Here is a 14416-nt window from a genome sequence, read left to right as displayed (position 1 = left end):
TTAAGAACCTAAGAATTTAAGAATTTAAGAATCCCAAGAACTTAAGAATTTAAGAATCTAAGAACTTCAAGAATTCCAAGAATCCCAAGAATCCCAAGAACTCCAAGAATCTCAAGAATCCCAAGAATTCCAAGAATCTAAGAACTCTAAGAATCCTTAAAGAACTCTAAGAATCAAGAACCTAAGAATCAAGAACCCAAGAATCCAAGAAACTAAAGAACCTAAGAATCCTAAGAATCCCAAGAATCAAGAACCCAAGAATCCCAAGAATCCCAAGAACTCAAGAACCTAAGAATCCCAAGAACTCAAGAATCCAAGAATCCCAAGAACCCAAGAATCCAAGAATTCCAAGAACTCAAGAACTCTAAGAATCTAAGAACTCTAAGAATCCCAAGAATCAAGAATCAAGAATTCCAAGAACTCCAAGAACTCTAAGAACTCAAGAATCCAAGAATCAGAACCAAGAACTCAAGAACTCCAAGAACTCCAAGAATCCAAGAACTCAAGAACTCAAGAACTCAAGAACTCCAAGAACTCAAGAATCCAAGAACTAAGAACCCAAGAATCCTAAGAACTCTAAGAATCCAAGAATCCAAGAATTTAAGAACCTAAGAACTCTAAGAATCCCAAGAATCTAAGAATCCAAGAACTCTAAGAATCCTAAGAACCTAAGAATCCTAAGAATCTAAGAATTTAAGAATTTAAGAATCCTAAGAATCAAGAACTTCAAGAATTTAAGAATTTAAGAATTTAAGAATTTAAGAATTTAAGAATTTAAGAATTTAAGAATTTAAGAATTTAAGAACTTAAGAATTCTAAGAATCCTAAGAATTTAAGAATTCAAGAACCTAAGAATCCTAAGAATCCAAGAACTCAAGAATCCAAGAATCCCAAGAACTCAAGAATTTAAGAATCCAAGAACCTAAGAACCCAAGAATCCAAGAATCCAAGAACTCCAAGAATTTAAGAACCTAAGAACCCAAGAACTTTAAGAACCTAAGAACCCAAGAACTTTAAGAATTTAAGAATCCCAAGAATTTAAGAATTTAAGAATCCAAGAATTTAAGAATTTAAGAACTCCAAGAACCCAAGAATTTAAGAACAAGAATTTAAGAATTTAAGAATTTAAGAATTTAAGAATTAAGAATTAAGAATTTAAGAAATTTAAAATTTAAGAATTTAAGAATTTAAGAATTTAAGAATTAAGAATTTAAGAATTTAAGAATTTAAGAATTTAAGAATTTAAGAATTTAAGAATTCAAGAATTTAAGAATTTAAGAATTTAGAATTTAAGAATTTAAGAATTTAAGAATCTAAGAACTTAAGAATTTAAGAATTTAAGAATTTAAGAATCCAAGAATTTAGAATCAAGAATTCAAGAACTTAAGAATTTAAGAATCAAGAATTTAAGAATTTAAGAACTTTAAGAATCTAAGAATCTAAGAATCCCAAGAACTTTAAGAATCAAGAATTTAAGAATTTAAGAATTTAAGAATCCTAAGAATTAAGAATTTAAGAATTTAAGAATTTAAGAATTTAAGAATTTAAGAATTTAAGAATTTAAGAATTTAAGAATTTAAGAATTTAAGAATTAAGAATTTAAGAACTTAAGAATTAAGAATTTAAGAATTTAAGAATTTAAGAATTTAAGAATTTCAAGAATTTAAGAATTTAAGAATTTAAGAATTTAAGAATTTAAGAATTTAAGAATTTAAGAATTTAAGAATTTAAGAATTTAAGAATTAAGAATTAAGAAAAGAATTTAAGAATTTAAGAATTTAAGAATTTAGAATTTAAGAATTCAAGAATTAAGAATTTAAGAATTTAAGAATTTAAGAATTTAAGAATTTAAGAATTTAAGAATTTAAGAATTTAAGAATTTAAGAATTTAAGAATTTAAGAATTTAAGAATTTAAGAATTTAAGAATTTAAGAATTTAAGAATTTAAGAATTTAAGAATTTAAGAATTTAAGAATTTAAGAATTTAAGAATTTAAGAATTTAAGAATTTAAGAATTTAAGAATTTAAGAATTTAAGAATTTAAGAATTTAAGAATTTAAGAATTTAAGAATTTAAGAATTTAAGAATTTAAGAATTTAAGAATTAAGAATTTAAGAATTTAAATTTAAGAATTTAAGAATTTAAGAATTTAAGAATTTAAGAATTTAAGAATTTAAGAATTTAAGAATTTAAGAATTTAAGAATTTAAGAATTTAAGAATTTAAGAATTTAAGAATTTAAGAATTTAAGAATTTAAGAATTTAAGAATTTAAGAATTTAAGAATTTAAGAATTTAAGAATTTAAGAATTTAAGAATTTAAGAATTTAAGAATTTAAGAATTTAAGAATTTAAGAATTTAAGAATTTAAGAATTTAAGAATTTAAGAATTTAAGAATTTAAGAATTTAAGAATTTAAGAATTTAAGAATTTAAGAATTTAAGAATTTAAGAATTTAAGAATTTAAGAATTTAAGAATTTAAGAATTTAAGAATTTAAGAATTTAAGAATTTAAGAATTTAAGAATAATTTAAGAATTTAAGAATTTAAGAATTTAAGAATTTAAGAATTTAAGAATTTAAGAATTTAAGAATTTAAGAATTTAAGAATTTAAGAATTTAAGAATTTAAGAATTTAAGAATTTAAGAATTTAAGAATTTAAGAATTTAAGAATTTAAGAATTTAAGAATTTAAGAATTTAGAATTTAAGAATTTAAGAATTAAGAATTTAAGAATTTAGAATTTAAGAATTTAAGAATTTAAGAATTTAAGAATTTAAGAATTTAAGAATTTAAGAATTTAAGAATTTAAGAATTTAAGAATTTAAGAATTTAAGAATTTAAGAATTTAAGAATTTAAGAATTTAAGAATTTAAGAATTTAAGAATTTAAGAATTTAAGAATTTAAGAATGAATTTAAGAATTTAAGAATTTAAGAATTTAAGAATTTAAGAATTTTAGAACTTAGAATTTTAAATTTAGAATTTTAGAATTTTAGAATCTTAATTTTAGAATTTTAACCTTAATCTTAGAACTAGAATTTTAGAATTTTGAATTTTAGAATTTTAGAATCTTAGAATTTTAGAATTTTAGAATTCCAGAATCTTAGAATCTTAGAATTTTAGAATCTTTAGAATTTTAGAATTTTAGAATTTTAGAATCCTTAGAATTTAGAATTTTAGAATTTTAGAATTTTAGAATTTTAGAACTTAGAATTTTAGAACCTTAGAATTTAGAATTTTAGAATTTTAGAATTTTAGAATTTTAGAATTTAGAATTTTAAATTTTAGAATTTTAGAATTTTAGAATTTTAGAATTTTGAATTTTAGAATTTTAAATTTAGAATTTTAGAATCTTAAAGAATTTTAGAATTTTAGAATTTTAGAACTTTAGAATTTTAGAATCTTAGAACTTTAGAATCTTGAATTTAGAATCTTAGAATTTAGAATTTTAGAATCCAGAATTTTAGAATCTTAGAATTTTAGAACTTTAGAATTTTAGAATTTTAGAATTTTAGAATCTTAGAATTTTAGAATTTTAGAATTTTGAATTTTAGAATCCTAGAATTTTAGAATTTTAGAATTTAGAACCTTAGAATTTTAGAATTTTAGAATCTTAGAATTTTAGAATTTTAGAATTTTAGAACCTTAGAATTTTAGAATTTTAGAATTTTAGAATTTTAACTTTAGAATTTTAGAATTTTAGAACTTAGAACTTTTAGAATTTTAGAATTTTGAATTTTAGAATTTTAGAACTTAGAACTTAGAATTTTAGAATTTTAGAACCTTAGAACCTTAGAATTCCTAAACCTTTAGAACTTTAGAATCCTTAGAACTTTAGAATTTTAGAACTTTAGAACCCAGAATTTTAGAATTTTAGAATTTTAGAATTTTAGAATTTTAGAACTTTAGAACTTAGAACTTTAGAATTTTAGAATCTTTTTGAATTTTAGAATTTTAGAATTTTAGAACCTAGAATTTTAGAATCTTTAGAATCTTAGAATTTAGAATTTAGAATTTTAGAATTTAGAACTTTAAATTTTAGAATTTTAGAATTTAGAATTTTAGAATTTTAGAATTTTAGAATTTTAGAATTTTAGAATTTTAGAATTTTAGAATTTTAGAATTTTAGAATTTTAGAATTTTTGAATTTTAGAATTTGATGATGATGGTGATTTGATTGATGAGATTGGGTCATACAAAAATGCTGAAATTTGTAAACGTTTGATCATTATTTTTGACAAAGGACTTTGTCTTAAAGCTCTATCTGCGGTGTCAATGCAAAATTTTTCGAAAATGTAGCGTTACCGTCGCATGCCCTCGGCGTGACATTCTGTTTCTGTTGCGTAGATGCCGTGCCAACTATTTAAGAGGCAGTATTTGTAGATTCTGCTCGGTTTGTTCTAGAGGTCGTATCGAGTTGCTCCGATTTGGATGAAACTTTCAGCGTTTGTTTGTCTATGCATGAGATGAACTCATGCCAAATATGAGCCCTCTACGACAAAGGGAAGTGGGGTAAAACGGGCATTGAAGTTTGAGGTCCAAAACACATGAAAATTCTTAAAATTGCTCGCATTTCCGTAAAACTTCATCAATTCCAACTCTCTTAGATGCATTCGAAAGGTCTTTTGAAGCCCTTCAAAATGTGCTATAGACACTCAGGATTGGTTTGACTTTTTCTCATAGCTTTTGCAAATTACTGTTGAAAATTGATTTTTTTAAAACCTTAATAACTTTTGGCAACAGCCTCCAACACCCATACTCCCATAGGTCAAAAGTTAGGGAATATCATGGACTATAAGCCTACGGTATTAACTTTTTGGCCAATCGCAGTTTTTCTCATAGTTTTTCGATTTTTCTAGAACAAACATTTTACAACGTTAGTTTTTGCTAGGGGTTGGTCAGAATTAATGTTTTTATTATTCGTTAATCTATTGACGAGGGTTTTGATATTTTATCAATAGACTGACAAATAGTTGAGCTGGCGTTCCCACCGTGTATTATAAATCTCGGTTCAATTTGACAGCTGATAAACAAAAACATGTGCTTGCCTGACCCGCGATTTTTTAGGTTTAAATACTGTAGCGGAAAATAAAGTTAAAAACGGATCTTATCCGGAATCAACGGAATCTGTGTGCGTGGACGGGGCGGTGGCCGCCTAAAGGAGAAGATTTTTCTATCAAAAACGAGGACGGAACCAGGAAAGCTTGTATTTATTTCTGTATTTTATTTCATTCCCCACAATTTCTTCCCTTTTCCAGCATCCCTGGCTGGACTTTTGCTGTGGCTTCTGAGGAACTGTCTTCAGAACTACACATCAATATGGCTCACAATCTGTAGAATACTACCAGGAAGAACGCATGAGAACAGGTCGTACAGGCAGACATGGGAAGTTCCTTCATCACGACTTCCGGTGTAGCTTTGGCCATTTAAATCGAGGCTATCATTATGAAAGTTGCAGTTTATTTTTCTCAAAATGTCCCATCATCGCTAGCGTTCTTGCCAAGTACAAGGCCTGTTACAGGATGCACATGAAAACATACCCCTCCTCACCCCCTTTTTTTATTAGCTCATCAATAAAAAGCGAATACATTTCTTTATTTACGAATAAAACTGAATAAACTCAAAATTTAAAGCTGCTAGTATCTGTGTTTCTTTTTCAATTTTTCGTTGTGGCTTTTTTTACCTGCTATTCAGTAGTGAACAATTTGATCGCCGCGATCGCGATGGATGCTTCGTTGGAAAGTATCCCACTAAACGGTCGGTTTCGGTTCTGGTTGAAAAAGTGCAGCCTGAACGTTCCGTTGACGCTCTGCTGCACCATCCGCGGGTCCTCCAGCAGTGCCGCCTGCTTCGAGGACAAACTACTCGTACTCGATCAACCCCGCGACCGACAGCGTCAGCGAAGAGGACGACGATGAGATGGTCGTCTCCGCGGACAGTTTGAGCTCTTCAATCATGAGACGTTCCTCCTCGTCGGTTGGAAGTTCCATTATTGTGATGATCATGTCGTTGATGGTTGGATTGATAAGCTTCAGCAGCAGGATAGCCTCTCAATTGGTCCTGGTTAGTCACGTTGTGGTCGCACTTGCGGCACCGGAGGGATCGCTTTATCGAGACCAGCTTGTCCTGCGGATAGGGCTTTTTCATCGTGAACGGTTTCTTAGCCGGTTGAGCCAGCCTCTGCTGCCGAGTCGTAATGTTTTTCTGCTGAATCGGCTTCGTTAGCAAATTCTCCGGAAGTTCATCAACGGCTTCACTCACGATGGATCGGTTGATCAGCGACGGCGTAGCCTTAATCTGCTTGGTCCAACCCATCGTCAGCCCGGTTCGATCCGTCAAGCTCAGAAACTTGCTCGTATTCTGCGTCTTCCGACGCCACCTGCTCCTGCTTTTCATGAAACACAACCGACTGGACTGCAGCAGCTGTCCAAACCGAGTCGCATACGTACTCCAGCTCCGGCCATTGCCCTGTCGTCACTGGTTGCCGGCCGTAGGCGGTTCCTCCTTCTTCCCTCCTCACCAGCAGTAGCGGCTACGTCAGCACGTCGACATTCCACAGCACCACGGTGATTGGCCAGTTTCCGCCCAAATTGCTTAGGTGTTGAGCAGTGCCATGTATGTTCCGTCGACGGCCGGGTCGCTAATTCGCGCGAAAAACGCCTGCACCGCATCGGATCGGATAGAAGTAGTACGGAACGTGGTGGTCGTAGATCATGGCCGGGTGAACCAGACGACGGCCGCGGCGAGCAGCGTTAGGGCGATTTGGTAGGGGATGACTTTGACCTAAATTGCAACGCTTCAGCATTGTCAGCGCCCGCTCGTCGACGGCAATGTCCTGCGTGGCGGCGAGGAAGTTCAGCGCGAAAAAGATCCCCGTCAGGATGGGAATGTTGGGCGCGATGTAGGACACCACTTCATCTCTCTCGGAGTTTCCCAACCGATTCACGTGCAGACTGAGGATCAACATAAACAACCCGATCAGGTACTGCGCCAGCTATAGCGCGACCTGTACAGCGAGTCGACGATCGGCGCCCACAGCAGCCCACTGCTGAAGTCGGCCTGAAATGTTTAACAATTGTTATCGCGACGTGTAAACGGAATCGACGTAACACCTTATTATGTGGCCCTCTTAAACCTTGCGGTTTCGTCAACGGATCCACAGGCGTGTATCGTTCTTTTGCGACAAGACTCCGCCTCCCGGGTCTCCTAAGTGAAGGTATGGCACGGGGAGAGGGCACCGAAAACCTATATTTACACTTAGAATTTATTTGCGTCCGCCTCGGGATTCGAACCGGCGACCTCTGGATTGTGAGTCCAGTGCGCGGTCCGATTGATCCACACAGGCAGACATCGCGACGTGTAATACCCGTGATAAACTCATCCCATATCAACCCCATCGAGATAAGACGCATCACCGGCCCAACCATCAACTCGCACCTGTTGTTTGTAGCTGGCGCTGCGATTCTGCAACATCATCGGGATGGCCACCGCCAGCCCGATTGGAATGCCCTGCAGCAGGTACAGAAAGAATAGGATGGCAATGTTGCCCCAGTCGCAGTGCAGGTCGCTCTCATCGTGTTTGCCCTCTTCATGGACAACGCCGGCATTGGTTCGTTTGGCCACCAGAAGCTGCTCCTCCTCCGCGTGCCGCTTCCGAACACCCATCGGGTTCAGTTTGTTGCTGGTGCTGGTCCCGTTACAATCATTTGCAGGTTCGTTGATTCACGGAATCTTCCAGCTGGCGCTGTCCGTGGCTAGGTTGGGATTGTCGTCCAGGACCCTCCTGATGTGTCCCTTAACCACTCCTACTTCGGGACGTATCTTTGCCCAAAACACCGAGTGTAACATAATCTGAAAAGGAAAGAAATACATCTAATACAATTCCACCAGATCTTAGAAGACGATATTAAAAATTGGATTGCGGTTGGTTCTGTTATGAGAATGGCAGCGATTCCCAGTGTTTTGACTGCATTTTCTTCCGGATAGGCCGTTTCCGATGCCTACTGCTGTGAATATTTTTTTTTTCTTTGCTGGCACACAAATTAACTTACCATTTCAGGGGATTCATCAAACTGAACTTAAAAAAAAAGCACCGAACACTTTTACAACACTTCCTTACCGCCTGAGCGCAACAACAGCAATGAAAAAATGGCGTCCCACACGCATCACACGCTCAAATAATTAGGGTGGGAAACCAAGGTTTGTGAAAACGGTGAAAATGAAAAGGTTGGTTTGCGTCAATAAATTAACGAAATATCAATACTTTAACTATCTATGTTAATGTGCACTGAAGATTAAAATTACGCCCAAAATGTGTCGATCTGACACATCGAATGTGTACACCGCGTTGTTTTGGAATCGATGTGTTGATTCTACACATTGCGCTGGTTTTTGCTCAAAAAGCCATCCAATGTGTAAATTGGCTTTGCGGCTGTTGCACAAAGTTGCCACCAGGTGCGTGCATCGCTATTTCTTAAATGTCAAAGTGATAGAATTTGTCAGCCTCGTGTAGCACTTTTCTCTGCTAACAGTCTGTGCGGAACAAAAAATCCGTATTTTACCGTTTTTCGATCCCCAAACCGTGTTGGCCATGAACTGGGAGGACTTGTCCATTCCAGTGCATGGCCAACACGGTTTGGGATCGGTAAATAAACCTCAACATCCTTCTCCAACTCAAAATTCCCTTCTTCTCTGAGTTGCCAGGGCAAGGGCTTGTTTCTGAGAAAGTGGCCACTTGCCATACGATGGCAGTGCTTATCCGGAAATGCGCATTGTGCTGTATCCGCTGGGTAAGATTGAACCTCTAAACTTTGGATTTTTTTTAAATATTGATGTTTTTTAGGTTAGAAGCTGCCAGAGAGATTGATCAAAAACCCCTCAGCCCCCGGGGCCGATCACATCAACATGGTCATTACCGCCGTCGTTCCGGTGGACAATATGGTGTTCCTGCATACTTCACAGCATTGGACGTGGCGGCCAGATCGGTACACAGGTTCTGCCATCACCTGCACCGCCACAGCTAAAGACTCTTCTAATCCTGTTGCAACCCGAGGAGACACCTAACAGGACAGCCTCTTGGCCAAAACGCTCACAATCTGGAACAATCGATGAAGATGTCCAGCGCCATCGATGAAACAATTTCAAGCTGTTTTTAGCAGCGATGAAAAAGTCGACGCACAAGTCTTGGCGGTCACCGCTCACTCATCGTCAATGGCCGCGAGCTGTGCAACAATTTCAACAAAAAGTTCGAGAGCGTGGTCCTAATTCGTCGTGGAGCGGTCTTGCCACTGACGCCACCGGAACGATCGCAGAGACTGGTTAGAGCCGGGAACGGTCGTGCGCGGTCCGCTATCGAACAGCTGTTGCTCCAGCGGGCGGACGAGTTCGAGTTGATTGTGCGGGTTGATCCGGTCGCCCGCGAGCAAATGGTGAGTACATTTGGGGTCATTGAGATGGGTTTTGAAAGATGTGCTTTTCTTTCACAGGAACGAAGCGTCCGCTCCAACTTCCGAAGATGCTTGGCGAACCGTCCCGGTCGCTGCTGGACGTCACCTCATCGACGCAGCACGACAACGAGCAGCAGCACTACCAAGAGAATGAGACTCGCCGGTCATCGAGTGGTTGTTACAGCAATTATCGGCACGATGCTCCCGAAGCGCGGGGCCACGGAAGTCCGTTGCGTTTTGAAATCGCGCAGTAAGTTGGATGTTATGGAAATGTCACCCTTTTTGTTAATTCGCTTCTTTACACAGCAACCCAAACCGATCAGAAATGGCAGCTCCAGCCATCGACAGCAGCAGCTCGGTTGTAACACGGCTTCCGGTCAGGAGATGTAGTAGGTGAAACCGAACATATCGGCGTTGATGAACTCAGCGAACATTCTCGGAACCGCAATGATGAACCTGAGCCGTTCTTCGACCCGCTCTCGATGGTGTACCAACTATGATGATCCCCGGTGGGCAAGCGCCGGTTCCTGGCCCGTCGGTGGCACCGACAGCTGCCAACATGCCGGCACGGCAGCCTATGACAGCGCAAATTATGCCTCCCCGCAGCCGACGCCATCCGCGAGTGTGGGACTGCGATTCCGGGGGCACCGGATCACCCCGTTCAGTCCGAGGCGGGAAAATTCTGGAGCGAGGCAGGTTGGAGTTGGTTTAGTTTTTATGATTTTTTTTAAATATATTTTCTGATATTTTCAGACCGGGGTGCCGCACTAAAAGCAGTTGTTAAGAGCCGTTGGCGAGTCCAAAACTATGGCAGAAATGCGACCATTTGGTTTCCTGATGGTGCTCGCGTACGGAACGCCACAGGCAGGGTTGTTACGGACGGCGCGGATCGCGCGGATGGCGCGGATGGCGCGTATGGCGCGGATCTGGCGCGGATTTTCTGGCTAATTTTGCTCAGGCGCGGATTTCGCGCGGATAGCAATTTTGATAAACAAAATAATTGAGAACGATAGAATTTCTTTCAAATTACAAAGGAAAATGTTATTAGGAATTAAATAAATTCAATCTTTTTCGTTGAGTGCGAAACGTCAGTTTCTAAGAAGTTGTAATGAAGAAAATTTTCTTCTAAAAATTATTGATTGTTTTTTTTTTTTCTTAATGCGGAACTTTGAAATAATTTTCAAGGAGCGTTTTTTTAATGCATTGAGATTTGTTATATAAATTTAACATAACATTACAACTCATTATTTTTAAAACATCTGCTTAACAATTCAAATAAATACCAATTTTATTAAAATCAAAATAACAAAATTCAAAAAAATACAGAATTTTCAAAATTTGAAGCTATGAAACTTTGTAGATTTTCTATGTTTTTTTCAATATAAAAATTTGAATTTTTAAATTTTTGGTTTATTGAAAAAATTAAAAGTTGTGTTGCCACTCTGATTCAGGTAGAATTGATTCTACTCCCAATTATCACAACATGCCGAAATCCACTTAGAAATCTGCTAAAATCTCCGTCTGAAAGCGAAATGTAATGTTAAAATTAAAAAAAAAAAGAAATCTGGAATTCAACAATTTGAAATTTAAGAATTTACATATTCAAATAATAAAAAAAAAAAATAGAATTCATAATTTGAAATTGCCAAACATACAGACTCAAAAAACGTAAAAAAGTACAAATTATTAAATTGAAAAATAACAAAAATATTACAATTGATTTTTCTGTTAATTTTATTTTTTTAAAGAAAGTTCGTTAGTTATCAAATTATTAAATTATTAAATTATTTGATTATTAAATTATTAAATTATTAAATTATTTGATTATTAAATTATTAAATTATTAGATTATTAAATTATTAGATTATTAAATTATTAATATTTTAAAAATTATTTAATTATTAAATTATTAGGCCGATGCAAATATTTAAAAAAGTTTTTGTCCCTCGGCCCTAGCCGAGGTCAAGGGGGGGGGGCTAAAAAATAAAAAAATATAAAAATTTAAATAACAAGCCATAGTCTTCACATTTAAATGAAAAAAGTGCTTTAAAATGCATTTTACACTAGATCAGTTGTTTTGCAATCATTAGTTTTCAAAAAATCTAAGATCTGACAAAATCAAAAATTGTATCGAAAAAAAAGATTTTGCATCGAAAATTTTCAAAAAATCTTAAGATTTTTTAATAAACCCAAACATGCTAAAAATGATTTTAAACGCAGGAGAATGTATTTTAATTTGATTTCAGCTGGTTGCACTTGAATTTTCATTGAAATTTTGAAGTTTATTGTAAAAATATTTTTTGCCCCCTGATTTTTCGGGCCAATTTTGAAGGGGGGGGGGGGGGGTGACAAAAACTTTTAAAAATATTTGTACCAGCCTTAATGTATTAAATTAATAAAATTATAAAATTATAAAATTATAAAATTATAAAATTATAAAATTATAAAATTATAAAATTATAAAATTATAAAATTATAAAATTATAAAATTATAAAATTATAAAATTATAAAATTATAAAATTATAAAATTATAAAATTATAAAATTATAAAATTATAAAATTATAACATTATAAAATTATAAAATTATAAAATTATAAAATTATAAAATTATAAAATTATAAAATTATAAAATTATAAAATTATAAAATTATAAAATTATAAAATTATAAAATTATAAAATTATAAAATTATAAAATTATAAAATTATAAAATTATAAAATTATAAAATTATAAAATTATAAAATTATAAAATTATAAAATTATAAAATTATAAAATTATAAAATTATAAAATTATAAAATTATAAAATTATAAAATTATAAAATTATAAAATTATAAAATTATAAAATTATAAAATTATAAAATTATAAAATTATAAAATTATAAAATTATAAAATTATAAAATTATAAAATTATAAAATTATAAAATTATAAAATTATAAAATTATAAAATTATAAAATTATAAAATTATAAAATTATAAAATTATAAAATTATAAAATTATAAAATTATAAAATTATAAAATTATAAAATTATAAAATTATAAAATTATAAAATTATAAAATTATAAAATTATAAAATTATAAAATTATAAAATTATAAAATTATAAAATTATAAAATTATAAAATTATAAAATTATAAAATTATAAAATTATAAAATTATAAAATTATAAAATTATAAAATTATAAAATTATAAAATTATAAAATTATAAAATTATAAAATTATAAAATTATAAAATTATAAAATTATAAAATTATAAAATTATAAAATTATAAAATTATAAAATTATAAAATTATAAAATTATAAAATTATAAAATTATAAAATTATAAAATTATAAAATTATAAAATTATAAAATTATAAAATTATAAAATTATAAAATTATAAAATTATAAAATTATAAAATTATAAAATTATAAAATTATAAAATTATAAAATTATAAAATTATAAAATTATAAAATTATAAAATTATAAAATTATAAAATTATAAAATTATAAAATTATAAAATTATAAAATTATAAAATTATAAAATTATAAAATTATAAAATTATAAAATTATAAAATTATAAAATTATAAAATTATAAAATTATAAAATATAAAATTATAAAATTATAAAATTATAAAATTATAAAATTATAAAATTATAAAATTATAAAATTATAAAATTATAAAATTATAAAATTATAAAATTATAAAATTATAAAATTATAAAATTATAAAATTATAAAATTATAAAATTATAAAATTATAAAATTATAAAATTATAAAATTTTAAAATTTTAAAATTTTAAAATTTTAAAATTTTAAAATTATAAAATTATAAAATTATAAAATTATAAAATTATAAAATTATAAAATTATAAAATTATAAAATTATAAAATTATAAAATTATAAAATTATAAAATTATAAAATTATAAAATTATAAAATTATAAAATTATAAAATTATAAAACTTTAAAATTATAAAACTTTCAAATTATAAAACTTTAAAATTATAAAACTTTAAAATTATAAAATTATAAAATAATAAAATTATAAAATTATAAAATTATAAAATAAATAAATTATTAAATTATGATATTATTTAATTATTAAATTATTAAATTATTGAATTATTAAATTATTAAATTATTAAATTATTAAATTATTAAATTATTAAATAATTAAATTATTAAATTATTAAACTATTAAATTATTAAATTATTAAACTATTAAATTATTAAATTATTAAATTATTAAATTATTAAATTATTAAATTATTAAATTATTAAATTATTAAATTATTAAATTATTAAATTATTAAATTAATAAATTATTAAATTATTAAATTATTAAATTATTAAATTATTAAATTATTAAATTATTGAATTATTAAATTATTAAATTATTAAATTATTAAATTATTAAATTATTAAATTATTAAATTATTAAATTATTAAATTATTAAATTATTAAATTATTAAATTATTAAATTATTAAATTATTAAATTATTAAATTATTAAATTATTAAATTATTAAATTATTAAATTATTAAATTATTAAATTATTAAATTATTACATTATTAAATTATTAAATTATTAAATAATTGAATAATCAAATAATTAAATAATTAAATAATTAAATAATTTAAGAATTAAATAATTAAAGAATTAAATTATTAAATTATTAAATTATTAAATTATTAAATTATTAAATTATTGAATTATTAAATTATAAAATTATTAAATTATTAAACTTTTAAATTATTAAATTATTAAATTATTAAATTATTAAATTATTAAATTATTAAATTATTACATTATTACATTATTAAATTATTAAATTATTAAATAATTGAATAATCAAATAATTAAATAATTAAATAATTAAATGTTTAAATAATTAAATAATTAAAGAATTAAATAATTAAAGAATTTAATAATTAAATAATTAAAGAATTAAAGAATTAAAGAATTAAATTA

General features: G+C 29.3%; 1 long non-coding RNA gene across 1 annotated transcript; it reads left to right on the top strand.

The window, feature by feature from the left end:
• Window positions 1–8307: 8307 nt before the first annotated feature.
• Window positions 8308–10304, top strand: LOC119765638. Its single transcript, XR_005276871.1, has 5 exons — window positions 8308–8788; window positions 8842–9427; window positions 9485–9695; window positions 9752–10141; window positions 10199–10304. It is a non-coding gene; the product is annotated as an uncharacterized LOC119765638 (long non-coding RNA).
• Window positions 10305–14416: the final 4112 nt, after the last annotated feature.

The sequence above is a fragment of the Culex quinquefasciatus genome, chromosome 1 (assembly GCF_015732765.1).
Source record: "Culex quinquefasciatus strain JHB chromosome 1, VPISU_Cqui_1.0_pri_paternal, whole genome shotgun sequence".
NCBI lineage: Eukaryota > Metazoa > Arthropoda > Insecta > Diptera > Culicidae > Culex > Culex quinquefasciatus.
Note: the sequence above shows the minus strand (reverse complement) of the source record. Positions and strands in the feature narration are given on the sequence as shown.